This window comes from Tupaia chinensis, unplaced genomic scaffold, assembly GCF_000334495.1.
Source record: "Tupaia chinensis unplaced genomic scaffold, TupChi_1.0 Scaffold000214_1, whole genome shotgun sequence".
Lineage (NCBI taxonomy): Eukaryota > Metazoa > Chordata > Mammalia > Scandentia > Tupaiidae > Tupaia > Tupaia belangeri.
In genome coordinates, this window is record NW_006159689.1 from 1,915,492 (window position 1) to 1,930,059 (window position 14,568).

The following is a 14,568-nucleotide window of genomic DNA, read 5'->3' on the forward strand; positions in this document are numbered from 1 at the left end:
TGCTCCAGCTTTCTTTCTTCCACAGCTGTAACGACTCGTTCTCTACAGAACGGCGCCGTGTGGCCAGAGCAGAGCTGGGAAGGGCCTAGGCTGGATGGGGACGGCGGCTAGTTGTCACCGCACTGCCCTGGTGTGTGGTCAGCCTGGCCCTGAGCCTCCCTAAGTTACAAGGCCCAGGACGTGTGCGCTCCATGGCCGGGCCCAGCCCGCACGGAATTCTTAAACTGTTCATGTCCAGGAAGGTTCTGGAGGCTTCGTGTTCTCACCACTCACAGACCGTAGAGGCTGGGGTCACGCCACGTGGCTACTTCAGGTGCCGTGTGTGTCGTCTGAATGTGCATACGTGTGACGTCTCTACGTGTGTGGTCTGAGGCACAAAGTAGGGCTAGCAGCCAGCCATGAAATCAGCTGGGGTGAGGCTCAGCCTTCCAGCTAGTGGCCCGGCCTGCCCGGCCCCGAGGCAGGGCTCCCTCCCCATCACAGCCTGTCCCTGAGGCTGACTGCAGAAGGCTGTCAGGACCCCTCAATGCCACTGTACCGTGATGTGCTCCGGGCACTTGCCATCGCCCGCACGAGGACGCGGACGCCAGGACGGCTACTGTTCCCAGGATGGAAGACCGGCGTGCTGGCTCGGACCCGTCCCAGCGTGGAGGAAGCTCAGAGCTAACAGCGGCAGAGCCTGGCTTACCCAGCCCGGGAGCCCTGGCCAGGCACGCTCCACGCCCAGCTCCTGGTCCAGCAGCTTCAGGCCATGAGGGCTGGAAACCTTGGGAAGAGGCCCAGACAGGGTGTTCCCTGGGTCCCGGCCTCAGACTAAGATGCCCTTTGGGAGCTGCAGGCTAGTGTGGCCACGGCCCCCGTGGCGTCCTCGGTGACTTGGGCTGCCTACCCAGAGGCCTCTGCGCAGAACACCATGGTCCCGGGGCTCTGGAACTGCCCAGCTCCCCTGAGCAGGGCATGTGGAGACCAGGCGTAGAAACAGCCCTGAGTTTTGCAAACTGCTTTTGAGCGGCTCCTGGAGCCCGGAGGCGGCGGCGCGTCTTCTAGCCAGGCTCTCCGCACGTCAGCACTCACGCTGCCCACGGCACCGGGAATCTAGCTGTGGGGCCCAGGACTCACTCCCCGTTTGCGGGAGGTCCGTGCTAGTTTGGGGACCAAGCTCTCTGCTTTACTCCTTTTGGAAAACCCATGGAATTTCATTATAAGCCTTTCATTGTATTCTACGGTTTCCTATTCGCTGGATTTGTGTATACCAGTGGTGCTCACTAGCAATGCCCGTGTCGGAAGGGGCACGACGGGCAGCCATGCTGATCATCGAGGTGCTGAACCCTGACCACGGAATCTGCTCGCTGCAACAGCGGGCGATTCGTCTTTGTTCTGTGCAGTAAAATCCGATGCCTTACTTCTCTAACTTATTAAAGTGACTGTGTCTGTGTTTCTGCAAACTAAGCCCGTGTGTGTGCTACTTTGATTACACCTGCCTCCGGGTCCCGAACTGGGGTGGAATGGAAGGACGCACTGCCTTTGAGAGGCCAAGAGGGAGCGGGGCCCCTGGGCAGCCCGAGTCCCACTCTGGCCAGGGCCGTGGGCAGGAGGCCCTGGAGGGCCTTCCCTCTCCCAGCTCCTCACAGACAGGATGTAAAGTGCCCCACATACACCTTCAGGGAAGAGATGAAGACTCTCCACACGCCTCCTCCCTGATGACAACCCCTTCTCGCCAGTGGGTAGGGTTTCCAGAAAATAAAAAATACTAGATGCTCAGTTAAATTGGAATTTCAGAAAAACAATTACTTTTTTTTAAGAAAAATTTTTGCTATAGGTTGTGTGTGCTTACCAGAAAGTGAGAAATCATCCCCCCACACACCCCCGGGGCCTCCATTCTCTGGATTTGGGGCATGCACGCACATGTGCCCACCATGAGTTGTTTTTTGTTTTTTGGTTTTTTTAAGAAGTTTTTGCTATAGGGCACATGCACTCACCAGACAGACAGAGACAGAGAGACAAGAAAGTGAGAAATCACCCCCCCCAGAGGGGATGGCCACGCCGCAATCCCTTCTCCTCCATTCTCCTCTCGGGGGATCTTGGGCATGCACACACACGTGCCTGGCGCGAGTTTTAAGTCACCAGGTCCGGGACACAAACCGTGGTCAACTACATGGGAGTCCAGCGACATAACCATTATGCCAACCGTTGGTCCCCACCCAGCTTGAGTTTTAAGCCATCACATCTGGGACTCAAACCACAGTCTATGTGAGAGTCCAGTGACGTAGCCATGATGGCACCTGCTAACCCCCAATGAGTTCTTTCTAGTATAGAAACAGGACATTTGGGGCCAGCCAGTAGTGTGGTTAAGGTGCGGAATCCCACACAGCTGATTCTGTGGTTTGAGTCCTGGACCCAGCAGCTTGAAAAACACACCAAGGTGGGTGTGTGTGCATGTCAAAGTCCAAAATCCAGAGAAGATAATGGAGGAGGACAGACTGAGGCACAGCCACCCCCCGAGGGTGAATTCTCACTTTCTCTCTCTCTGGCAAGCACATGTGCCCTTTAGCAAAAATCCTTCAAAAAGAAAGATACTCTTATGATAAAAAATTGTTGCTTCTCTGAAATTTAAGTTTATATATTTTTTTAATTTGCTAAATTTTGTCACTCAACCTATAATCAGTGTTACACTTTTCAAGAAAACTCCATTCTTTCTGGTCCTCTGATATTAGCAGATGTTGAGGCAGAAAAATTTTGGATAACAATTTTTGTAAGTAATCTTAACACATAGTGTTAGAAATATGTCATTGGTGGGACTAGCAGTGACAAGGTAGTTAAGATGCTGGACTCCCACATGGTTGACCACGGTTTGAGTCCTGGACCCAGTGACTTGAAAATCAGTCTGAGTGCATGTGTACGCATGCCCAAAATGCCGAGAGGAGGATGAAGGAACTGGGATGTGGCCATCCCCCTGGGGGGTGATTTCTCATGTCCCCTCTCACTGTCTCTGTCTCTCTCCAGCAAGCACACATGCCCTATGACAAAAACCTTAAATAAATAAATATGGGGCCAGCAGGTGGCGTGGTGGTTAAGGTGCTGGACCCCCACAGAGCCCAAAACCATGGTTTTGGCTGAGCCTGGTTTGGGTCGTGGACCGGCTGCTTACTTTCTCACTTTCTCTCTGGCAAGCATGAGTGCCACACAGCAAGGATTTAAAAATGATAAAATTATTCTTTTAAAAATAAATGGGTAGCCCACTGGCAGTCGGGCACACACCCAGTCAGCCTTGTCCCACATCGTATCTTGCTTTGGTTGTCCTCTTCTGTTCATTTGAGAGAAAGCATTTTAATAACCCTGGCTGGTTGTGGGTTTTATTATTGCCATTGCAGTTTTACCAGTTTTTGCTCTCTTAAACTAAGCTACTTTACTATTTTGAGGACCTGAGGGGGCACACAAACTCCATTGTTATTTTCTTTGCTACATCACCCTTTTTTCTTTCCGAATTGGCCAACTGCATTTCCAGAAATAATGTCTTGAGCCGTCCCCCCAACATTAGTGTGGCTGCATCAGCTTCCTTCCGGTTCGTGGGCACGTGGTAGCACTTCTGTTCGCCACACTCACCTCTCCTGTGTGCCGCGGACTGTAAACAGGAGTTTTTACTGTAGTCTCACGTTTTCATCTTGTAATCGGCCTGCTCGTTTCGTCGTGTGTAATGCTGTTGCTGATGCCGTGCCCTCGGCCCTGCGCGCCACGGCCCTGCTCCGTGCCCTCCCTTTCGCCTTCCTTCCTGGCCTGCCTTCCCATCTTACTCTGCTGGTCTTCGGGCTACATGCTGTTTTCCTCCTATGTCAATGGGCATTCCAGACTCCTCACCATGCATCTTACCAAATGTACTCCTGTTCTTAAATGGACCGTCATTCTCACAACACACATTCTTATGCCCTCAAACTATCTACACTATGAAACTAGTTTTATTTCCTTGTGGACTAATAAAATAAACAGGACCTTTAGGGAAAAAAATGAAATAATAAGTGAAAGACATATAAAACATGCACCAGATTTTTAAAATAGCTTTTAGGTATGATCAGCATACAGTAAACTTAACATGCTTGGGTGTATAATTTGACACATTCTGAAAAAATTTCATTTTCGGAATGTTTGTGGCTAGTACATAAAAGTACAATTGCTTTTCACGTTTTAATCTCCCATCCTCAAATTTGCTGACCACATTTATTAGTCCCAGTGTGTTCTGTGTAGATTCCCACATATGTCCTACCAGGGCCATGGCATCAGGGAATAAGAGTTTTACTCGTTCTTTTTTCAGTCTAGACCTTTTTTATTTTTTATTTTTCAGTATTGGACTACAATGCAGAGGTGGAGAGGATATGCTTGCCTTACTTGTTTCATGGAAAAAGCATCCTGCCTTCCACTGTTAAGTATGTTAGCTGTGGGCTTTTTGTAGATGCAATTTATTAGAGCTTCTATTTCTAGTTTATTGAGAGTTTTTGTCATGAATGGGTATTGAATTTTCTCAAATACTTTTCCTTATCTACTGAGATGACCAGATGATAGCTTTTGTCCTCTATCTTATGAATACCGTAACTTTTGTCGTCAGGTGTTAAACCAACCTTGCATTCTAGAGATCGTCTCACTGGGTCATGGCATACAACTCGTTTTCTCTGCCCTAGATTTACAGTGCTAATGTTTTGCTAGAGAGCTGTGTCGATAGCCCATAATTTGCTCCTGCCATCTTTATCTAGCTTTGGTATTAGGTAATACTGGCCTCACAGAATAAACGGGCCTGTTCATGCATTTCCTTCCCAGGCTTTTCACTGGAGGAGTTTGTGAGGAATTGATATCAGTTCTTTTTTAAATGTCTGATAAAGTTCACCAGTGAAAACATGTGGGCCAGGCTTTTCTTTGAAGCCAGATTTTAATTTATGACTTCTATTGCTTTACTTACTATCGGTTTATTAAGATCCATTTCTCCTGGCATCACTTTCGGTGGTTTGTGACTTCCCAGGGATCGCTGTTGTGTCTTTGCTGTCTAACTTTCTGGCACACAGCTATTCACGGTATTCCCTTACAGTCCTGTAAATTGCCACAGGGTCAGTACTGACATCTTTTTCAATCCTTAAGTCTACAATTTATGTTTTCTCTCTTTTTTTTTCTTGGTTAGTCTAGCTTAAAGTTTTTCAGTTTTGTTGGCCTTTTTGAAGAATCATTTTGGGTTTCACGGATTTTTTTCCCTAGTTTTCTCTATTTTCTACTGATTTTCATTGTGACCTGACTCCTTTCTTCTGTTTTGTTCTCCCAGTTTCTTAATATGAAAACGAGGTTATGGGTGAGGCCTCTCTTGTTCTCTGACACAGGCCTTCATAGTGACATTTCCCCTCCTGTACTGCTTGCACTGTGGTGTGTGGTGCATGAGCTATGATACGCTGTGTTCTCTCATTTGCTGACTCTGCTTATGTTTGCTCCTTTGACTCATGGGCTATTTGGTTTTTGCTGTTGTTAATTTTCAAAATACTTGTGTATCTCATTTTTTTGTTGATTTCAAATTTAATCTGATTTATGGTTTTTAAAAAAGCACTCTGCATTATTTAAATACTTTTAAACATATTGGTACTTTTGAAGGGGCCTATCCATAGCCCCCTTCAAAGAACACGTGTATTTGAAAACATTGTCCTGCTGTTGCTGGCTAGTGTTTAGGGCGTCCATGGGCTAAGCTGGTTAATGCTGCTGTCTGAGTTTCCAAGTGACTGTGACCTGCCTCCTGGAATCCTATGCTCCCTGACACTGGCCGGGTGTGCCTAACTTCATTATCGGTGCTTTCGAGAGTCCTGCTCTCCTTGATCGGCTTTTCTAGTGTGTTCAGTAGGTTGTGTGGCCTGAATCACTTAACCTGAAAATCTGGAACCTGTTACCAAGTTTAGTACGGGGTTGCCTATCTGACTGTCAGCACTGGACGATGTGCATCCCCAGCAATGAGCATAGGCCTTGAACACAAGGTCTTAGTGGTGAAAGGGAGAGAACTCGGGACCTTCACATTCCTAGCTAAATGCCCAAATAAAACAATTCCTTCCTTCTTCCTAAACAATTTAAACTCAACTTTTATAACAGAAATGACCATAACTCTGTGTAGATAATGGATTTTGACTTTCGGGCAATAAATATTACTGGATAGAAAGTGTCATCATGTCAGGACCAGCAGCTAGCGTAATGGCTATGTCGCTGGACTCCCACGTAGTCGACCGTGGTTCGTGTCCTGGACCCGGAGGATTAAACTCACGCCGGGCACATGTGCGTGCGTGCCCAAGATCCTGAGAGGAGAACGGAGGAGGCGAGTTGATTGTGGCATGGCCATCCCCCCCGGGGGTGATTTCTCGCTTTCTGTCTCTCTGTCTGTCTCTGTCTGCCTGGCGAGAGCACATGCCCTATAGCAAAAACCTCTCCAAAAACAAAGGAAAGTGTCCTCATGTAGTACTATAGAGACATGAAAGTCCTATTGACCTGAGTAATACGCTGAGACTTGTGAAAGCCTCAACAAGGAGTCGACAAGGCCTCCAGTCCGGAGGGGAGTTTAACGCTTCTCTCAGAAACAGATCAGCAGGAGAACAAATCAGTACTGTGTAGAAGATTTCAACAAGACAATACATGAACTTGATCTGAGGAATGTGCATGTATCTTTGTTCCCCCAACAGCTGAGCAACTCAAACTTTTTCTAAGTGCATATGAAATATTTATAAAAACCAATAATATATTAGGCAATTAAAGAAGCATAAAGCATTGAAATAATTTAGTACTTTATATAACTGTTTCTAATTAAAACAGAAATCAACTGCTAAAGGTTTTATTGGGTCATCAGAAAAGTCATGACACATTTTCGCATGAAAAAATACATCATGCCTTTTCTGACAACCCGATAGTTTGAAAACATACATGAAATTCAAACCCTGTGATTTAATCGTAAGATTATAGAATGTAGGCCAACAGGTGGTGGTGTGGTTGAAGTGCTGGATTCCCACATGGCCAGCTGTGGTTCTAGTCCTGGACCCAGCAGTTTGAAAATCACAATAAATGTATGTTAACAAAATACTATGGACTGCTTCCCTCCTCAGCACCATAGGACTCCAGAACAGAGACAGCAGGTTACAAGTAAGAGAGCTGCACAGTTCTCTTTAAGAAGGATTCTTCTTTTTTAATTAATTAAATTTTTAAAAGACATTTTTGCTACAGGGCATGTGTGCTTGCCAGAAAGAGAGACAGAGAGATAGAAAGCGAGAAATCATCCCTCACGAGGGATAGCCATGCTGCAATCCCCTTCTCCTCCATTCTCCCCTCGGGACTTTGGGCATGCACGCTTACATGCCTGGCCTGAGTCTCCAGCCACCGGGGCCCAGGACTTGAACTATAGTCGACCATGTGGGAGTCTAGCAATGTAACCATCATGCCATCTGCTGGTCCCCAGGAAGGATTCTTCTTAAGAAGACTCCATTAAGAACAAATTGGTAGGAAACCTGACAACAGCGAAGTGAAAACCAAAGCCACGCACACAGAATCCAGAGGAGCTGAAGCTGCTAGCGCCCGCGGCCACGGTCCGGCCCTGAAGGTGTGCAGGAGCGTGCCTGACTGCTCCCTGCTCACATCCTATTCCTGGACAGCATGTTCTGTGTTGCACGGCACGCTTACAGGCAGGAATACATGTTCTGAAGACAGAAAGCCAACGTCCGGCCCAGCCTCGACACAGAGGTCTTCCAAAAGTTCACAGAAAGTGCTCATTATACAAAAGCCACGTGAGGATTTTAACATATTTTTTTTACACCAAAATAAACTCATACTTTAAATTTTTTTCAAGAATTATCTTCTTTAGTTTTTAATTTGACCAGAGTGAGGCACAGAGAGAGAGAAAGCAAGAAAATAAGCCCCCAGGTCCAGGACTTGAACCATGGTCAGCCATGGGCGAGTCCAGTGCCCTTAACCACCTGCCAGCCACCATATTTTAATTTTTTAAATGAACTTTTTTGAAGACCCACATATGACACAGATTTTGGAGTTGCCAGATGAGGGACTGACAATACTCATGACTGGGGACAGCGGTGGCACAGTGGCGATGCCCTGGACCGTGCGGAAGGTGCTGGTGAGTCAGCAAATGCTAGTGTCGCTGCTGGCTGTTTATCTGGTGAGTTAGTATCAAGCCTGAAGTGACGGGAGGATGGGCCTTTCCTGACAGTTTGGGGAACAGCTACAAGCAGGAGTATTTTCAAAGAAGCTGAGAACATTCTAGTTCAGTATACCTGGAGTGGAGTCTGCTAAGGTGCACTCCTCCTGACGCAGCAGGAGCAGGAAAGAGCTTTCTCTCTGGGCTCAGATGAGCTGACACTTGTGCATGTGAGGTCTTCGCGGCCTGTGGCTATTCATCAGCAGGTGGTGTGACAGGCAGTGCGCTAGAACTGAGCGGGCAGCCCTAAGAGCAGAGCAGGACACCTGTCACATCAGTCACAACTTACCAGGGTTACGACCAGTCCCTCCGCGAAGATGCCTTCTTCCCACCCAGCTCCTGGCGCCGGCAAGGCGGGCGGATCCCAGTTTTCTCCTTTAGGACCCAAGAAAGGCACAGAGGGACGGCTGCTCAGTCCTCAAACACACAAGGACCCAACAAGACGTTTTGGTCAATATCCCGATTCCCCCTAGGCAAAAACCTGCTTGGGCAGTTCATCCAAGTAAGGGTGGTCACACCCTCCAAGACCACGCTGAGCGCGGAATTAGGTCACCAACTGCCCACCTGTGAGAGACACGCACGTGCAGGGAAGTCGGCAAAGCCCAACAAGCCGGTACTACGACAGTCCTCTCCACATCCTACCAACCCCGGAGCAAACGGGCACCCAGGCCGAGCCCAGGGCAGCTGTCCGCCCGCACACCTCTCGGGGCGCTGAGAAGGTACCCTTCTCTTTTCCTGCTTCACCGGAGCTTGTGGCTTTTCACTCCGAGTCTCAGGACAGATCTCTACTCTTACAGCTCTGGGCCTAAGGAACCAAGGAGTCACATAATGCGGGTCAATGCTCTCCTCTGACAGGATCCGGAAAACCCTTGAGTTTGCCTGTCTCACTGAACAAATCGTCTGCAACAGTCACCTTCATCTGCTCTTGTGGCCTCAACCATTTATCAGTTCTCTGACTTTCTCTCTTTTTCTTCTTCTTCTTCTTTTTAAGGTTTTAGCCATAGGGCACATGTACTCGCCCCGAGAGAGTGAGAGGGAAAGTGATAAATCATCCCCCGGGGGAATAACCCCACTGCAATCCCTTCTTCTCCACTCTCCTCCTAGGCTTTTGGACACACATACACACCCTGAGTTCCAAGCTGCCAGGTCCAGGCCTCAAACTGCAGTCGGCCATGAGGGAGATCAGTACCTTCACTACCATGCCACCTGCTGGCCCCTGTGAAGTATTTTCAGAAACAGAAGCCAGATCCCATGTCCTGCTCTGCCACGTGGCAGTTACGTGACTTGGCAGTCATAAAGTTTCACTGTAACTTTTAAAGGTCAGGGCTGACAATGACATTTTTCAGAATGACAAGAACTGTGTTCACTCTTATTAAATGTGAGGCAGTTTTGGAAATTAGCTTTTACTGCAGACTTGATAATGTTTCTTAGTGAATTTAACCCAAAATTATAAGGCAAATCAAAATTTATATGCAAAATTTACTCTTCTGTAATTTCAGTGACAACTAATACCAAAATCACAAGGAATGTCAAGGAGCATTTTGTACCTCCTACCTTGTCAAAGTTTAAAACAAGGAGTGATATATGCAGCTCTCAAAACATTTTCCACACACACAGATTCTGAAGAGCAACGCGGCTACAGTCACATGGTTCTGATGTCAACCTAAACGCAAAGGAAATTGGCACATTTTCAAATCCACTTAACAGGACTGTGGGAAGCTGCACACCAGCGAGTCTGCCGAGGTTTCTCAGAGAGCAAACAATTACCATGATTGGTTCCCTTCCAAAAACCTGACCTTTGAAACCTTGCTCTGATTGGCCACTAGAATCCCTCAAATTTGCATATCCGGCACCTCATGATTGGTCCAAAAGCAACCAATCATAACCCACCGTTAACAACCAATCAGGGTCCACCGTTTACAACCAATCACAGTCCACCATTTACAACCAATCACGACCCACCGTTTACAACCCACCAGAGTGTATATAACCACGATGCCTGGCCCACAGTAGCCAGACGACACAGACGACAGAGACAATGACAACAACCAGGAAGACGACAACTGAAGAGCCTGAAGAGCTGAAACACCACGCAGTCTCCAGACGACCCTGAAGATCCCGAAGGGCTGACACTGCATCGTCTCCAGACGACCTGGGAGACCCTGAAGAGCTGTAACACTACATCGTCTCCGGACGACCCTGAAGAGCTGTGACACCGTGTCGTCTCCGTGCTGCTCACAGTAGACGACGCGACACTGCGTCGTCTCTGTGCTGTACCGTGCTGCCCACAATAAACAGACGACACTGTCGTCTCCATGCTGTAACACTACGCCGCTTGTCCCGGCTCTCACTCCTTCACTCAGGAAACCTGTTCGGCTGTCCCCCCGGGTCGGGACACCTGGCGCCCGAACAGGGACAGGACACAGGACAACTGAGGAGTATGGCCCAATGCTTTGCCTGGAAGTACTGCTATGCTTAAAGCCAAACAGAAGAATCTAGTGAAATTCTATAAATGCCTGCAAGAAATATATGTGCTCCATTAAAATCATGCTGGTGGACACATTCCAGTGTCTGCAAACCCCCGATGTATGAGAGAACATTACCCAAGACGAAATACACAGAACCACACTATGGAGTGGCATTAACAGATCAGCTCGACAATACATTTCTTACAACGAATTTATTGAGATAGAATCACATACTATGCAATTCACCATTTTAAAGTACAGTGCAATGCTCAGTGTAGTCACAGTTGTGCAACCATTAGCACAATTTTAGAACACTTTCATCACCCCAAAGGGACTCTAGATCCATTAGCCGCATCCCATTTTCCCCAACCCCCCTGGGAACAATCACCTACATTCTGTCTCTACCGATGTGGCTGTTCTGAAGGCACACACCAATGGAGCCAGACACCATGGGCCCCTCGTTAATGGTCTTCCTCACTGAGCACGCTGTTTTCCAGGCCGGGCCCCGCCAAGCCTGTCGGCCTTCCCTTCTTTTTACCGCATTCCATTGCATGGCATGCGCGCTTCCCGCATTCACTCCCTGGTGGGTTAACGCTGAGCTGTTCCTGCCTTGTGACTATAGTCAATGCTGCTATAAACACGTGCGTGCACATTTTCGCATGGACGTGCTCTCCTTTCTCCAGGGCAGAAACTTAGGACTGGAACTGCCGAGTTACATGGTTACTCTGTTCAACCTCTTAAGGAAATTCCAGTTTTCCAGAGGCTGCCCTACGTTATACTACCAGCAGTGTGTGAGGGTCCTCATTAGTTCACATCCTTGTAAACACCTTTTATTATTTTCTTTTTTGTTACATCTGAGCGTTGTCACTGAAGGGTGCTTTCCAATTCTGTGTATCTTGTCGTCTTGATGAGGCCAAGAATCTCCAGAAAGACCAAGTCCTGGCTCCTTTTTAACATTACTTCCTAGAGCTTATCTACACCTCACGTTTTACTATAAGCAAAAAGCCAGACAGCAAGCATCTTTGAGCGTGGTTGCAAACTTCTTTAGTGAGGGATTACGTACATGTTTTACTTGTCACATTCCTGAAGGTGACAATGTCACTTAACAACCTGCCACTAGCAAGACCCTCTTCCCTCCGGTTTCCATTAGCATCTGCACCCTTGTCAAAGACCACAGGGCTTCTAAAAGCACTGGACGTTTTCACAGCATGTGAGGCGCCTCTTGGCTCAGTACCACTGCTCGGGCACAAAGCCACTCCCATTAGGTTTTCACTAGGGCAGCAGCCCACCTCCGTGGACCGAACTGTGGAATAGCTAGCTACTGCTGCATGACAGGTAACCCTCCAAACTTACCAAGTTAAAACGGCAGTTACTGGGTGAGCCAGTGGCTTACTGATAAGGGAGCTGAATCCCACGTGGCTGACTATACAGTTCAAACCCGAGCTGGCAGTTTGAAACCACCACCAGGAGTGCATGTGAGCATGCCCCAAATCCTGAACAGAGGGAGAAACAAAGAAGAGATGGCAGTACACCCACCCCTCTGGAGGGTGCCTTCTCATTTCTCTCTTACTCCTTCTTCCCCCACTGAATGCAGGCACCCTCGGGCAAGCTGGGAAAACAAAAAGGCACAACTTACTCATCTACAGTCTAAGGGTTAGGAAGCCAGAGTGAGTGGTAAATCTGGTCTCGGCTCACAGTCACATACGGGGTTGCAAGAAGCTGCTGGCTGTGGCTGCAGTCTTACTCAGACTGCAGCTAAGGGAGCATCCACTCCGAAGCCTACTCACAAAATTGCTAGAAGGCCACAGTTCCTTGCCGGCCGTGGAGCACGAGCTCCAGTGACTTACCATACAGAACCCGGGCACAGGTGGCCAGTAATCTGAGAGGTGCATACACAGTGCAGAAGCCAGTCTTCTAACCGAATCTCTCACATAGCACAGCAGCACTTCTACCACAGTCCATTCAGTAGGGTGTGCACACGGGCAGGGTATTAAGCTCCATCTCTTGGAGGGAAGCATATCAAAAAATGTCAGGACATCAGGCCAGTCCCGTGGCCTAGTGGTTAAGGGAGCTGGATCCCACCTAGTCAAGGGCACAGTTCAAATCTCAGCCCTGGTGACTTGAAAAACACTAGGTGCATGTGCGTATATGCACCCAAAATTCCGACAGGGTGGAGAAATGGAGAAGGGATTGCAGTGTAATCATGCCCCATTTGGGGATGCAGCAGGGGGCTTCCCCCCGCCCTACTCCCTTGCTGGCAAGCACACACGCCACCTGGCAAACAAACAAAAATGCAAGGTATCTCAAAACCACCAGTCTATTCCTGGACTTTCTGTTCTGCAGATCCCATCTATCCCTTTACTGCTGCTAGCGCCTTTATTACTGTAGCTGTGTGCTAATATATGGTGTTAGGTATCAGGTAGCTTAAGTCCTCCCTTCGGGACCAGCAGATGGTGTATTGGTTACGTCACTGGATACCCATGTAGTCAACCACGGTTTGAGTCTCAGACCTGGTGGCTTAAACTCACACTAGGTGCATGTTCATGTGTGCCCAAAATCCCAAAAGGAGAATGGAGAAAGGATTGCAGCATGGCCACCCTCCTGGGGGGTGATTTCTCACTTTCTGTCTCTGTCTCTCCAGAGCCTTTATTACTGTAGCTGTGTGCTAATATATGGTGTTAGGTATCAGGTAGCTTAAGTCCTCCCTTCGGGACTAGCAGATGGTGTATTGGTTACGTCACTGGATACCCATGTAGTCAACCACGGTTTGAGTCTCAGACCTGGTGGCTTAAACTCACACTAGGTGCATGTTCATGTGTGCCCAAAATCCCAAAAGGAGAATGGAGAAAGGATTGCAGCATGGCCACCCTCCTGGGGGGTGATTTCTCACTTTCTGTCTCTGTCTCTCCAGAGCACACGTGCCCTATAGCAAAAATCTCTCTCTGTTAAATAAAAAAATAATAAGTAGTTTGAGTCCTTCAACTTCATTTTGTCTCAAAATTGTTTTGGCTACTCTTTGCCTTTCCACCTAAATTTAAAAACCAGTTTATTTACATCTACAAAAAATGAAATTTGAATTGGAATGAAATCTGAAGATCAAACTGGTGAGAACTGACATAACTATCGTCTTAAATCTACAAACATGGCGCACTCATCTTTGATGTTATTATTTTTATAGCCTTTGACACAGATATCCTACGTGTTTGCTGGGTTCATACCTATGAGTTTCTTTCCTTCTCTTTTAAAAATGACAAAAGTGGTATCTTATTTACATTCATTTTCTAACTGTTCATTGGCACTACAGGTTCATTTTTATATGTTGACCTTATCTTGTGACTTTGCGGACCTCAGCAATTCCAAGAGCTTTTTTTGATTTTCACGCCATCTGAGAGCTGAGACCATTTTGTACCTCCTTTCTAATCCGAATCCCTTTTGTATCTTTTTGGCCAACGCCATTAGCAAGGACGCCCAATTCAGTGCTGAACAGGAATGCTGAGTGGGTTTCTGTGAGTGGTTCCTAATTTGAGGAGGATCGGGCTGACCACTAAATATGGTGCTGGCTGTGGGTTTAGGTCGATGCTTTTCATTCGGTTCAATTCTCTTTCGAGTTTTCTGAGTTTATGGCAGTAATAGGTATTTAACACAGTTATTTCTGTGTGAATTAATATGACTGTTTGTTGTTTCTTTCTTACTCAGTTTGAACATGTACAGACCCTTCTTCAAGTTACCTCTTTTTCCTGCCACCTCCATTCTGTTACTGAATCCTTCCAGTTTTGTTTATTTGGGAGATTTTGGTAATTTTGTTGTACTTTTTAGTTCTAAAATTTCCATTTGGTTCCTTTTTATATGGCCTATTTTCCAGCTGAAAAATCAGACATTTCCATTTACTTTCGGAAT